The sequence below is a fragment of the Lepisma saccharinum genome, chromosome 5, assembly GCF_977018435.1.
Source record: "Lepisma saccharinum chromosome 5, izLepSacc3.1, whole genome shotgun sequence".
NCBI lineage: Eukaryota > Metazoa > Arthropoda > Insecta > Zygentoma > Lepismatidae > Lepisma > Lepisma saccharinum.
The window spans coordinates 76,450,273-76,463,590 of record NC_139233.1 but is presented as its reverse complement, the minus strand read 5'-3'; the positions used below and the strand labels follow the sequence as shown (position 1 = coordinate 76,463,590).

Genomic DNA, 13,318 nt, shown 5'->3' with positions numbered 1-13,318 from the left:
TTCATTTTGATGCACCTTGTTGTATCTCTTTCGATACTGCACTTAGACGTTTGGTCTGAGCAACAGACTGTATGCATTTGTTTCTTTCAGCTGATGCATTCATTTACTTCTCTGTGTTGTTCACACTTTAAACTGTAGGCCCAATCCAGATTCAACTTGTCAGAAGCCTAGGTTAAACCTCACCCAGCGTTCGCTGTTCCACAGAATACCCACAATAGCTAATCTACCAAGCAAAATAGAGGTTTTTGACAAACAGGCACGTTTTAGTAGGCTGTTGTGTAAAAAATTGTAAATTCCTTACCGTATGTAATTTCGATTTAAGTATAGTGCATTCTAATGTAAAATGACTAATGCTGTATTTCAAACCCTTTGTAAAATAAATAAATTTAATTACATATACAGGGTGGCAAAAAAGTCAGTTACCCCTGAGAGAACCTGTATATGTAATTCTAAGAATTAAATTTAAAGTGTTGTTAAGAGTTCCACCGGATAAACGGTGTTAAGCATTAGCATTTTCTGTATAGATTGTGTTCTTTTACCTTTCTCCAGCAATAAATACACATTTCCTTACTACAAGTCTCATAATTTTGTTCTCTCCTATGGGAAACTGACTTTTGGTCCACCATATATTTCAAGTTACGAGATTACAAACTTATGCAAGTTCAATTTATGTAATTGTGTTTAAAAATATAACTTACAATTAGTATGGATACCGTAACTTTTAAGGTCTTTTAACTCTTTCGTCCATATGCCGTTTCGTATTATCATAGTCTATCTCGTTGTATACTTCATTTACAAACTAATAGCGTAAACTACAAGAATATTGGGAATGGCAAAATTGTGTCTGTCCACTTTCTTTGAAATGATCCTGTCACATCTTTTTGATCGTTTTTTGTGCATGAAACTGAACAGCAACTGATGAAAGTATCCTTAAATGCATTATTGTGTGTATTTTGATGCACCAAAGTATTAATAAGCAGTTTATATACTATAAGGTGTTACACACAGAACCCAAAACATGTTCATTGACACATATAGTTGACTTCAATAACACATTAACTTACATACATTTCTAATGATGTCAAAATAGGCACAGAAATGCATAAAAGGACACTTTTATCAGCAGCTTTTCCGTGAGATGCCACTAAAAATGCATAAATTGGGAAGATCAGACAAGATAATTTCAAAATAACAAAATTACACATTTAGCTGTCTCAATTGATGCACCATTAAAAGTGAAATTTTGTTATTTTGAAATGAACTTGTCTGATCCCAATTTATGCATTTTTAGTGCATCACACGGAACATCTGCTGATAAAAGTGCCCTTTTATGCACTGTGCCTATTTTGATACACCAAACAGTGCATCATTTGAAATTTATGCACGTTAATGTGTTATTGCAGTCAAAATATGTGTCAATGAACACCTTTTGGGTTCTGTGTGTACTGGAGTTAATATTTGTGTCAATTATGCATTTTCGATTCTGCGTGCATGCTAATTGCTGTCCTGTGCCTCAGAATACGCGGTTTAAAAAAAAAGAACTACGGATTCGCTACACACGTAATTTTTCTCCATTCTTTTCACAAATGATTTTACCTTTCTCACAATTATCTCACATTCATCTTATTTCTGTAATTGAACATCTCATTTGTATTTGCGATACAAGCACGCAAACCGTCCTAAGAAACAAAATTACCGATATTTTTCGTAAGCATGCATTGAAGTTGTATGGAAAATTAGAATTATGAGTTACGATAGTGCAAGGATACAGAAGTTGCTCCCAAATAAACTGATATCTCATTGTCACTTCTGGGTGCTAAATTTTGACGACAAATCAAGGTTGATAGATTTTTGATGCATTTGATTTCTTCGAAATGATAGTGTTTGGTATCAATTGATGTATTTTAATGTTTCTCACGGATAAAAGTACCCTTTCATGCATCTTTCTGTGTATTTTGATGCACCGGAAGTGTATCGTTAATAGTTTATGCACCGATCTGATCACCGATGGCCCCAGGTTAGAGTCCCGGCGCGGATTCTTAGTGAGTGTCCCGTCTTGGACGTCGGAACGCAGGGTCATACAGGTCTGTCGTCGTTCATTTCAAGTAACAAATAAATCAGAATGGTTGTTGTTTTTATTGTTTTAACGGAAGTTATTTTTTTAACAGAATAACGAAGCGAAAAATGAATTAAATCGAGAAAAATATGATTGCAAAATAGAGATAGCAACCAGTTTGTTTTCATACGCTACCAGTTAAACCAAAGAGCATATAATTTTACAGTTTCCAAAATTGCAAAACAGAATTTTTATGTGAGTGGTCACATAAACACTATGACTAAAATTCCTCCCTAATTTCTAAAGCTTTTTCTTGAACGAGATGTGTAAAAGTTAATAACAAAACAGAATTACTATGTATATTAGACACACACTGTATGAAATGTTAAAAAAAATAATAAAAAAACATTTGTGCTGGATATCAATCCATCTGGGGAATCGAATAGAAAAGTTCGCCTAAGGATATAATAATAATAATACTAATAGTAATTATTAATATTGTTATATTCATCAGTGAAGTAAGTTTATTTTAACAGGTATATCATATTCATTTTATAATTATAATCATAAGGATGCTAATTATTATTATTATTAGAATCAAGTTTCATTAATTGGTTGACACCCCCTACAAAAATTTCTGGCGACGCACGTATGTCCCTTCATCGATTTTATGCAATCATCATTCACGCTCACATAAATACGAAATCATTTGAACATTATACGTCGCTGCAGGTATTAGATATATGTTTTTAACATTAAAAATATATTGTAGCATTCTATGAAAGTATTGTTATAAAGAATGGAGAAAAGTGCGAAACTAGACTATAGGACAAGACGGAGACAGAAACTTTCGAAATAATGAGAACGAGAACTATAGAACGAGACAGTGTAAGTATCGTTTAGTTCTACAGAATAACCCGTTTAAAAATTGCCTACGTATTTATAATAAGTTAGTAAGAAAACCCATATAATTTATTATAAATATGTGGACAACAGCGAATGAATCATCTTCCGCCTCGGTGATCGACTATCGTTCTCACCGAAGTTCCTGGGTTCGAATCCCAGCCTGAGAATGTGTGTTCTTTGTGAATATCCGTTTATCAATTTAATCTGATCATTACCAATCCTCATCATCACGATTAGTCAAAACTGGCAGAAACCGACGCTAAACGACAAAATACGAATGAACCATTTAGAATTCCCCCCCTAAATAGATTTAAATTTGCAAGATTTTTCCGTTGCGGAGTGGTTAGCAGAGCGCGCTAAGACACCAGAGGTCCGGCGTTCGAAATCCGGCCTGAACATGGGTGTTTGTGAGTGTCCCTTCATCAAATTCATCATATCATCACTCATTCTCATTTTCGCGATTAGCAAAAAGTGGCAAAAAAGCTAAGTAAAATAAACCAAATCTATCTATACCTATATTTAGAATGATACGGTACCTTTCCTATTTGAAGGAGGAGTATTTTTTTTTTCATTTTCGAAGTAGATGTTTTAAAGATTTGCTTGTTATTCGCTTCGCGTCGCCCTACCTTAGGCCAGAATCGAACGAAGGCAAGGATTTTTGTAGAACGTTATGTACGCAAGCGTTTTACAATAATGTTTGTAACATACCTATTGATTTTGCATCACCTTTCTTCTACTTTTGACTAATCGCGAAGATGAGGATGGGAAAGGTTTAAGATGTTATAGATGAACTTATACTGATACAGGGCATACGTACTTCCAAAGAAATAGACCGATCAAAAATAAAATTCAGTCCTGTTTAAAGATGTGTAAGCGTGAAACTGTGTGTAATGTTCATTTTATATAATCGCTTAATAAACATTAAACCAGTAATTAGCCACACGCGAAAGATAATGTGAAAGTTCACATTATTTTTATTTTCCAGTTATACTATTCTGTTATTTTATTATTACCTTTATTATCATTATTTCTTTCCACGCAGTTTTCATGTCATGGGGGATTCAATTGTTTAATTGTTTACCAGTAAGCAGGCAATCGGAAAGTTCGTGAAATAATTAAAGAACGAAATCAATATTTCGTCACATTAGAAAAGCATGGAAATAGAAGTTCAAGTATATACTTTTTAATAATTTTACTATATTGTTTTTTTATATATATATATTATTACTTCCCTTACTGCTCTCTTTCATGCCCGGCCTGGAATCGTTAACACGTCGTGCTGCGACGCCCGGGTTCGAATCCAGGACTGGGTCTTCTTTGTGAGTGTTCTTCATCAATTTCATCAATTTCATCATATCACAACTCATTCTCATCTTCGCGCTCAGCCAAACAGGAAAATGAAGTAAAATAAACCAAATTAATATCTTTTCAAGCATTTTCATATTTCGTGTGCGTCGCCGCCTTGTAATCAAGGGGTCCCAGGTTCGATTCCTGGTGGAGGCACATAGTGGTTCGTATCCCACTTTAAATTGTAGGTCCGGTCCCGATTAGCCTTACTGTGCATAAAGTGGACTTAAAACACCAAATCAACAACAACAATCATATTTCGTGGGCTATTTCATGTTAGATGTCGGGCTTTATAATTAGGCCATTGTCTGTTAGTTTCAAGTTTTGAATAAATAAACGAACCAACATTTACAGGCCAGGATTCGAACCCAGAACCTACAACGGCCAGATCACGAGTCGACCACTCGGTCTTGGGTTCCGCGGCGGCTCGGTCAGCGTAACGCGCTATATAGCAATAGGTCGCAGATTCGAACCCTGGATGAGACATCGTGTTTACGCCCTGTTCAGTTTCATCCTTGTCGTCGCGGTCAACACAAGAAACAGAAAAGCTACCGAACAAACAAATGACAGAAATGGAAATAAAGTAACTATCAATGCGTTCGGCGATTATCATGTCAGAACGAGATGAGAATGAGTTTGCTGGTAGTGATTGGTACATTAATGGATTATATCGACAATATGAAGTATTGATTATCGAATTTTCTTACCTTATAAGGTGGCTGCTTGCCCTTTGGTGTAGGTCCAGCGCAGAGCCGGTTTTTTCAGTCTCCAACGGAAGTACTTGCCGGTATCCTGTCGTCGGACACAAGCGTGTCGTATTACAAGGAACGATCGTATCCACAACACGTTACAGAACGCCACGGGAAAAAAAACTCACACAAACACAACACGCGTAACAAAATCGAGGTCCAGTGTGCTCAAAACAGGTCGTAACGTTTCAGAAAACTCTCCCCACTGAGGGGTATAAAAAAGACGTTTTTTCCGGGAAAAATCGGGCGTCCGGGTACCATGCAGTCTACCGATCCTCGAAATAGCCCATTGCTAACTCCCGCCCCGATGCCTAAAACTTTTCGCCGCACGGGAAAGCATTCCACGTACCATTCCGCATTGTCCCAGCCCGGTGACGTCACGCCCATTCCGAGCCAATCGCATTCAGAGGGAGTTTACGTAGTCTCCCCCCCTCTCCCTCCCCTCCTCTCAGCAGCGGCGCTCGGAAAAACTGGGCGAAGTCATTGTAGGAAGCAGTCGCTGTCTGTTCGGAAGCGGCTCGTCTCCCATTGGCCCGTTGCCTTTCCCCTACCACCATTCTTATGATAATGAGCAAAAGAGTGCTTCGGTATCTGTACGTAAGATCAAAAAGAAAAAAAAGAGGACATGATTTTAATATCGCTCGATGTTGCCTTTTAAAACAGCGCAGGCGGTTGGTTTCGAGTACGTGCGCGCGTAATTTGTCGACGCGTGGAAGTGGAAGAGATGCGTGGGGTTGCACGCTGCAGCCTGCGTCGGAATGTGTGGTCAGCACCACGCTTCGAGAGCCTACCAGATGACCCTCATTCTGTCCTTATGTAATCAAGGTAGTTACATGTTCTATTCACAGTAGGGACACACTTACATGTACCTTCAACTGTATACCTTGTCCCGTTAATCTTTGGAGCGAGTGAACGAAAGCAAGTTTTTTCGAATGTAGAGGAAAATTTGAAAAAAATTTCCCATTCGAATGCCAAAGGTCCAGCCGAGCCTTCATTAGCGTATACCTTCCGCTACAACGCGTAAACTTTCGTTTCGTTTATGTGTATTTGTGCACTGGCGTGCGCAGAGAGGGGCTGATGGGGCTGAAGCCCCCTTTGAAATTTTGATAAAATCAACTTTTTCAAATAAAAGCAGTGGAGAACTCGGAAAAAACAGTGGAAAATGCAAACCCCCTCTTAAAATGAGCCCCCGATTATAATTTTTGAGAGTGGAAAGTTCTGAATGCAGTAACGTTTCTAATTGCGAACAATGCCTCATGTTCCTAATTGATAACAATGACTAATGTTCCTAATTGCGAACAATGACTAATGTTCCTAATTGCGAACAACGACTAATGTTCCTAATTACAAACAATAACTAATGTTCCTAATTGCGAACAATGCTTAATGTTCCTAATTGAGAACAATGCCTAATGTTCCTAATTTCGAACAATGCCTAATGTTCCGAATTGCAAATAATGACTAATGTTCCTAATTGCGAACAATGCCTAATGCTAATAATTGCGAACACTAATTGTCTGTCCTAATTGCGAGCACATGTAAACTGAAATACCTATTTTCAAAAACAAATAGGGCCAGTGACTCAGGGAGACAGGTAGTTTAACTTGTAACAGCCGTTGTCAACCTGATTGACAGCGTTAAGAAAACAGTCATATGTTTTGAAATTCAAATTTGTATTATTATAATAATTGAAGAAGCTTTGAAAATCATTAGACATAATGGATGTTCCAAGGGCATTAAGTGAATCTGTACTCGATGAAAAAATCGTCACTAATACGTGGTTCAGAGTATCCCGTGCGTCGAGGAATTCGCGTTATTTGTACTTAGATATCTATTAGTCATTTACATCATGATTTTCAGAGCTTCTTCTTCTGAAACTAACTACATTTGTAATAGCTAAAATAACAGCCTGAAAACGCATTGCGCAACCTTCAACTTGAAGTGTAACGGAAATATTCTTTCCATTTGTTAATGTGACTTTTAAAACACCCTGTAAGAGGAAAAACTAATATCAGGCAATAGTTGGTTCTTTTTTGGCTTCATTACTTAATATATTCTTCTCCTAATATTGTGTGGACTGAAAAATATATGTACTTTTACGTATCATATTTAAATTGTTACTTTTATTTTCTAACCACCCTGTACAAGGGAAACTGACAATATACTGACACAACGAACTTTACGTACTGAACTTTAACTTGCAGTACGTTTCGTTTGAAAACTACATGTCCATATGTACAACAAAAGTCACAATAAATGTCGCATATAAGTATGTGACAGGGTTATTTTTGGGACACCCTGTAGACAATAAGTGTAACGTGACGCACATTATTTTACCTGATTTTTGGATTCAGCAGGTTGTAATTATTTAAGAATACCAATCACCGGAACTTCTACAGAAAAGAGGTAAAAATTTGTTATCTAATACTACCGTATAAAGGCAATACATCGGTTATTTATATAGCAAAATAAGAGAGGTGAATGATTATTTGATTTTTTTAAAAATAAAATCGTGTGCCAAGTGTTCACTCAGGTACCGTACCGAGTAAAAGAATTTCCCCAAGCAAGTTGTAATACGTTTGCTAGTTTATAGTATTAATTGTCATTACTGATTATCCCATATTATTATTTTTACTTTATCAATTTTATATCAACGACCTGAGTTGCAAATAAGAAAACCTAGCGACATCTATGTTTGTATGACTGACTAATTCAAATCTTTTCTCACAAGCACAGTATCAGACTTGAGCGGAAGGAACGTTCCACTTACACTTGTCACCAGGAAGGGGGGGGGGGGGGAGAGGATCCTAAGGCAGAAACTTCTTCCTACTACCTTATTTTATGAAATAAGCAAGTAAGTATACTTGCCTATGTTTTATTTTGCTATTATCATTTTGTTATGAAATTTTAAAAGTCGATCCATATGGTCTTTGTCACTTGTACCCAGAGTGTTGCTTTAAATCACGATTTAAATCGTTTATAGAATAATGTACATAAGGATTTTGTAGATAGGCCTATCAGAAACACTTTTGGTGAAAGTACATTACTCTCGTAATCATTTAATGGTGATTATTAGGTTCTAAGATAGAACAATAAAGGATGTACTGATGGTGTGAAGTTCATACGAAAGGAAATGTACCTATAAACACACGATTTTTCTTAATTTAAAATTCAATAATTTTATGGGCAAAAGTAGCAAACATTTTGTTTAGAAAAATATATAAAATACTAATCATGTTAAACCATAAATAGTGTCAAAAAGTTACTGTTATAATTAGGTTACTTTCATTAACAAACTCAACAAACATTTCCATAGTAGTTACAGTATCAGAAACAGAAAAATGTATGTTTAAGTATATTTGTTATTTGCTTTAATCAAACTGTTCAAATATTTTACACGACCATTTACTAGAAAACGATGGTGCCAAGAACCATGCGAGTAATTTTTAGCATGATTCTTTTTTAAAAAATAAAAAATCGGTTTAAATAAAAAAAAAATCTGATAAATTTAAAAAATCAACAAAAATTATTTTTTAAATAAAAATCATGATTTTTATTAACCTGCTTCTACCCCTTCAGCGTCACATTTATTTGCGCCTCCTATGCTACACAGTGCCTTCGGATTTTCAGAGCTGAACTCATTTGACGTCATCGCAAGTTCGAATTTTCATCACAAATTGTTTCAAAATGAAGGCTACAGTTGCTCTTTTCTCTATAGTTTCGGCTGTTACATCGGATTTTATGGAAACACCGTTGTTGAATGAATTTAAAAGAACAACTAAGGATAGTACGAAGGAAGACTTATATTTCTACTTACAAGTTATGTGGCAGAACACACATTTATTCTGTAGATTTCCGGCCCGTAATTCACTTCCATTGTTCTCATCGACGCCATTGTAGCTCATCGTTAGCAGATTACAATGGAAGACTAAAATTTGTAAACGCTGTAAGAATCAAAAGAATTCAAACACCGTTTTCCACGTTAAACTGTGAAATGTGCCATGCTTTATAATGTGGTAAACGTGACAAGTGGCTGGTAGCCCTCTAAGTAGTTCAAAGGGCGTGTAAAGAGGTCACTAGTGTGAACGTTCTTACGGGATGATGTGCAGAACGATGCGATTTCCTAACACTTTCGCTTTTGGCACTTACAACGTTTACCACTTTTAGTCCTCAATTACCCACAATTCCTAAAATCCACCTCTTGCACCAGCCCCTGTTTGCGCTGAAAATCCTAATATGCGGTTTGTTTTGGATAGCCTAGTGGGAAATCCCCTCCCCCCCCCCCCCTTGTCCCATGCCCAGCCGTCTTAGCGCGCTGTGATAACCATTCCCGGATGGAAGTTGACGGATGCACCATTGTGCTTGTCCCTTAATCTGTTCATTATTCATCCTCATCATTGCGATTAACCCAAAACGTAGGAAAATGACGCAAAATAACGGAAAGAGAACAGTTTTGCTTATCTTTCAGCATTTTGGTGTCTACAATTTACCAAATCTACTTCATGCAAGTAGAGGCTGATTTGGACTCGGCTCAGTGTTGCCATGATATGAGAGCACAATTCCCCTTTTTATAGTGGAAACTTTTCCTTTTTGGTTGAATTTTTCCGTTTGTCTTAGAAAAATTGAAATCTGCGAAAACAAAATTCCAAGTCTCAATTCAGGAAATGCATGTTACTTTTCTCTTCTTAAACTTTTGTCTTCTCGTTTAATATCTAAGAAACTAAAAGTTAAAATATACAAAACAGTAATTTTGTCAGTAGTATTGGATGCGAAACTTGGTCCCTTACATTGAAAGAGGAACATAAATTGAGAGTATTTGAAAGTAAGATCCTTAGGAAAATATTTGGGCCTAAAAGGGATGAGGAGACAGGTGAGCGGAAAAGGTTACATAATTTAGAAGTAAATAATTTGTATTGATGTGCAGATATTATTAGAATGATTAAATCAAAAAGACTTAGGTGGGCTGGCCATGTAGCACGAATGGGAGAGGAAAGAGGAGTTTACAGGATTCTTGTTGGGAAACCTGGTGGTAAGTGACCTGTAGGAAGGCCAAGACGAAGATGGAGGGATAAAGCTGAGATGGACCTAAAGGAAATTGGGAGTTAGTTGAAACAGTGGTTTCCAACTACAAAAGTTCCGAGAGCCAAAATTATATCCAGCAGTTTATTGGTGGGCCGCATTTTTTTGGGGGGGGATTAAAAATTACAAAAATTTAAGTTTAAAAAAAAAGGTAAAGTGCTCTCCTGTGCATAGCACCACGCCATGAAGGCGTATAGGGGGTGTGGGGGTAACGCCCCACACTTTCTTGATCCGGTCGTAGTTGGGGTTGATGTGATCAGCATCACGCCCCTGACCGCCTTTACCCCCCAGGATTTCTCCCAGGTACCTATGTTATTCGACGCTGGGTGGGCGCCGGTGCCGCTTTCAACGTTAGAAAAGTTCCCGGATTTGAACCGGCCGGGGATCGAACCCGGGACCTTTAGCATGGTAGTCAGACGCGTTACCGACTTTTTTTTTTATTTCCTTTATTTCCTTTTTACATTTTCAGAATACAAACACAGACTTTTTAGGTGATATTTACATAGTATGCATAACAGTTAAAAAATTTGCATACGTAGTATGCATAGCATATGAAGAAATATGTTGATATTCTTGATGCATATATATTTCAAATTTCTCACGAAAATCCTGTTTCTTGTAGGTAGTAATAAACCAAGCATAATTCCTAATATCCATTGCACACTATTTAACTTTGTTTTCGGGTAATATGTAAAACTTGGACACAAAAGGTGATGAATCGTAATTTGCCTCTGGCTTGTTCTGCATATTATACTAATCATTTTCGTGATATATTCCCACGTTGATTTTCTAATTTTACACTCACTGATTAAGTGTTCTATGCTTTCATCTACATTACACCATTTACACAGCGGATTTTCCGCTAATCGGAATCGATGAAGTTGAGTTCCAGTTATCAAGATTTGGTGAACCATACAATACCATGCAGACCGTATCTTTGTTGATAAGTGAGTTGCATGTACATTTATCCAAACTCTGTTCCAAAGAACACGAGGGTCCTTCAACATTATTTTACATTTATGGTGGATAGTCTTACGTTTAAGTTTGTATATGTTTTTTACAGTAGGTATTTGAAGGTTGTCCGATAATAACAAAGTATAGCATATTTCTACAATAGAATCTACCAAGTATTGATACTGTTTGGGAATAGTGCTTATATCAATTGGATATTCTAACACAATAGTGTTCAAACATTGCTTTAGAATTGTACCTGTCGGACCATCAGAGTGATTTACCATTGCTGCAATGTTAGCCCGAATCATCAGTGCTTGACTTTTAGTTGCCACATGAACCAACTTTAATCCGCCGCATTCAACAGGTAGACACATTGTTTAATGACGAACCCGAAGGATATGTCCAGACCACATAAACCAATTTACAGCACTCTTCTGTTTCGCAAGGTCTATTTTTCTTGGTGAAAGAACTTTCGCCAGAAACTAGACCTTGGAGAGCGCGAACATATTTACAAAAGCTGCACGTGATATTAAACTTAGATTCCTAAGTTTATGTTTAATAGCTCCTATTACCAGATTATAATTTAATTCCTGCATCTGTCTAATTGACCTAGTAAATATTATTCCCAGTATTTTAAGTTTTGGAACAACCTGAAAATTTTCTTGAGATCTGTTTTGATCTGTAGAATTTAAATACGTCATACGAGTTTTTTCATAATTTATCGTTAAACCTGAAATCAGTTTGTATTTCTCCATTTGTTGATATATAATTTTTGTGTCAGTCTGAGACTGAACTAAAATAGTGACATCATCAGCATATGATAATACTTTAATATTTTGATTGCTAATTTTAATATCAGATATTTCCTTTTCTAAAGATATTAACAAAGGCATGAGCGAGACACAAAAATCAACATAGAGAGAGGATCTCCCTGTCGAACCCCTGCACACACTGGGAAGGGGTTCGTTAAGAATCCATTTATTTGAATTTTGGATTCTGCGTGTTTGTACAAACCTTGTAAGGCATTTAGAAAATTACCTCCTAGGCCAAGTTTACCAAAAACATTGAACATATGTTCATGATTAACAGAGTCGAAAGCTTTTTGGAAATCTACAGCTAAAATTGCGTGATTTACATTAGCAGAGTTGGAGTTTGAACTAGCGATTACTTCACGGAGTGTTTGCAACACACCATATATATTTTTTTGTTCACCGTAACAATATTGCATCTTGCCAACTAATTGTTCAGCATAAGGAGTCAGCCGTTGCATCATACACCGAGAAAATATTTTGTAGTCTGCGCACAGTAGAGTTATGGGACGATAATGAGACACATTCTTTGGTTGCGCTATTTTAGGCACTAATACTATAACACCAGTATTTGATGTTTTACCTGTGATGTGATCCCTAAAAACTGCATTTACCCATTTTGATATTGTTTTCCCCATCAAATTCCAAAAAGTTTGAAAGAGAGCAGTGGGAAGTCCATCAATTCCAATGGGAGCAGAAAGGTTTCCCCCGCATTACTGCTTTATGTACTTCTTTCATAGTGAAGATATTGTCTAAAACATCTCTATCAAAAAAACAACAAACTGTCCCACAATTCTCCTGCAAGAATTATACTTGTGGCACTCAAAATCAGTGATGTATCTCAAGTTTAGATATTTGAAGCTTTGTGTGCTGTGCAGTGCCCAGTGGAACTCTGTCTTATTGTTGATTGAAAATATTGAGAATCTAATTTTGAAATCAGGAATAAGAGATTCAGACCTAATATATTTTGCAACATTTCTTCTATCAAAAAATGACATGTAGCTATTACTCCAAGAATATGTGAATATTGCTCCTACCCAAAAAACTGTGAACAAGACCCAAACTGAACAATCCCTGTTGTGGAAATTGGTACTCACAACAAAATCCAACCCAGAATATATGAATCCTGTGTTTGTAGTTATAAACTCAAATATGTCAAAATAACATATAACAATATTATGATTGAGTTTGAAGTCTGATCAAAGGGCATATATAAATTGTACATGCATTTGTGAACCAAGTAATTGTTCCTGAAGCCCAACAATTCTCTTATGTGTGAATTCAACCTTTCCCAATTATCCCAGATTCAGGAATCATACAATTCTGGCATATCTATTATCATAGATTTATCAACATGACTACTGTTTATTCTTAATTTTAATAGCATCTGGAATTTTATCATAATCTACATATATACT

General features: G+C 36.4%; 1 protein-coding gene across 1 annotated transcript in view; it reads right to left on the bottom strand.

Annotated features, from left to right (window-relative positions):
* Positions 1-5,328, bottom strand: part of LOC145988404 (uncharacterized) — a 96,822-nt gene extending 91,494 nt beyond the window's left edge. The window contains exon 1 of the mRNA XM_083123285.1: positions 5,017-5,328. The gene's annotated coding sequence lies outside the window, so the exon portion shown is untranslated. The remainder of the gene's footprint in view (positions 1-5,016) is intronic.
* Positions 5,329-13,318: the final 7,990 nt, after the last annotated feature.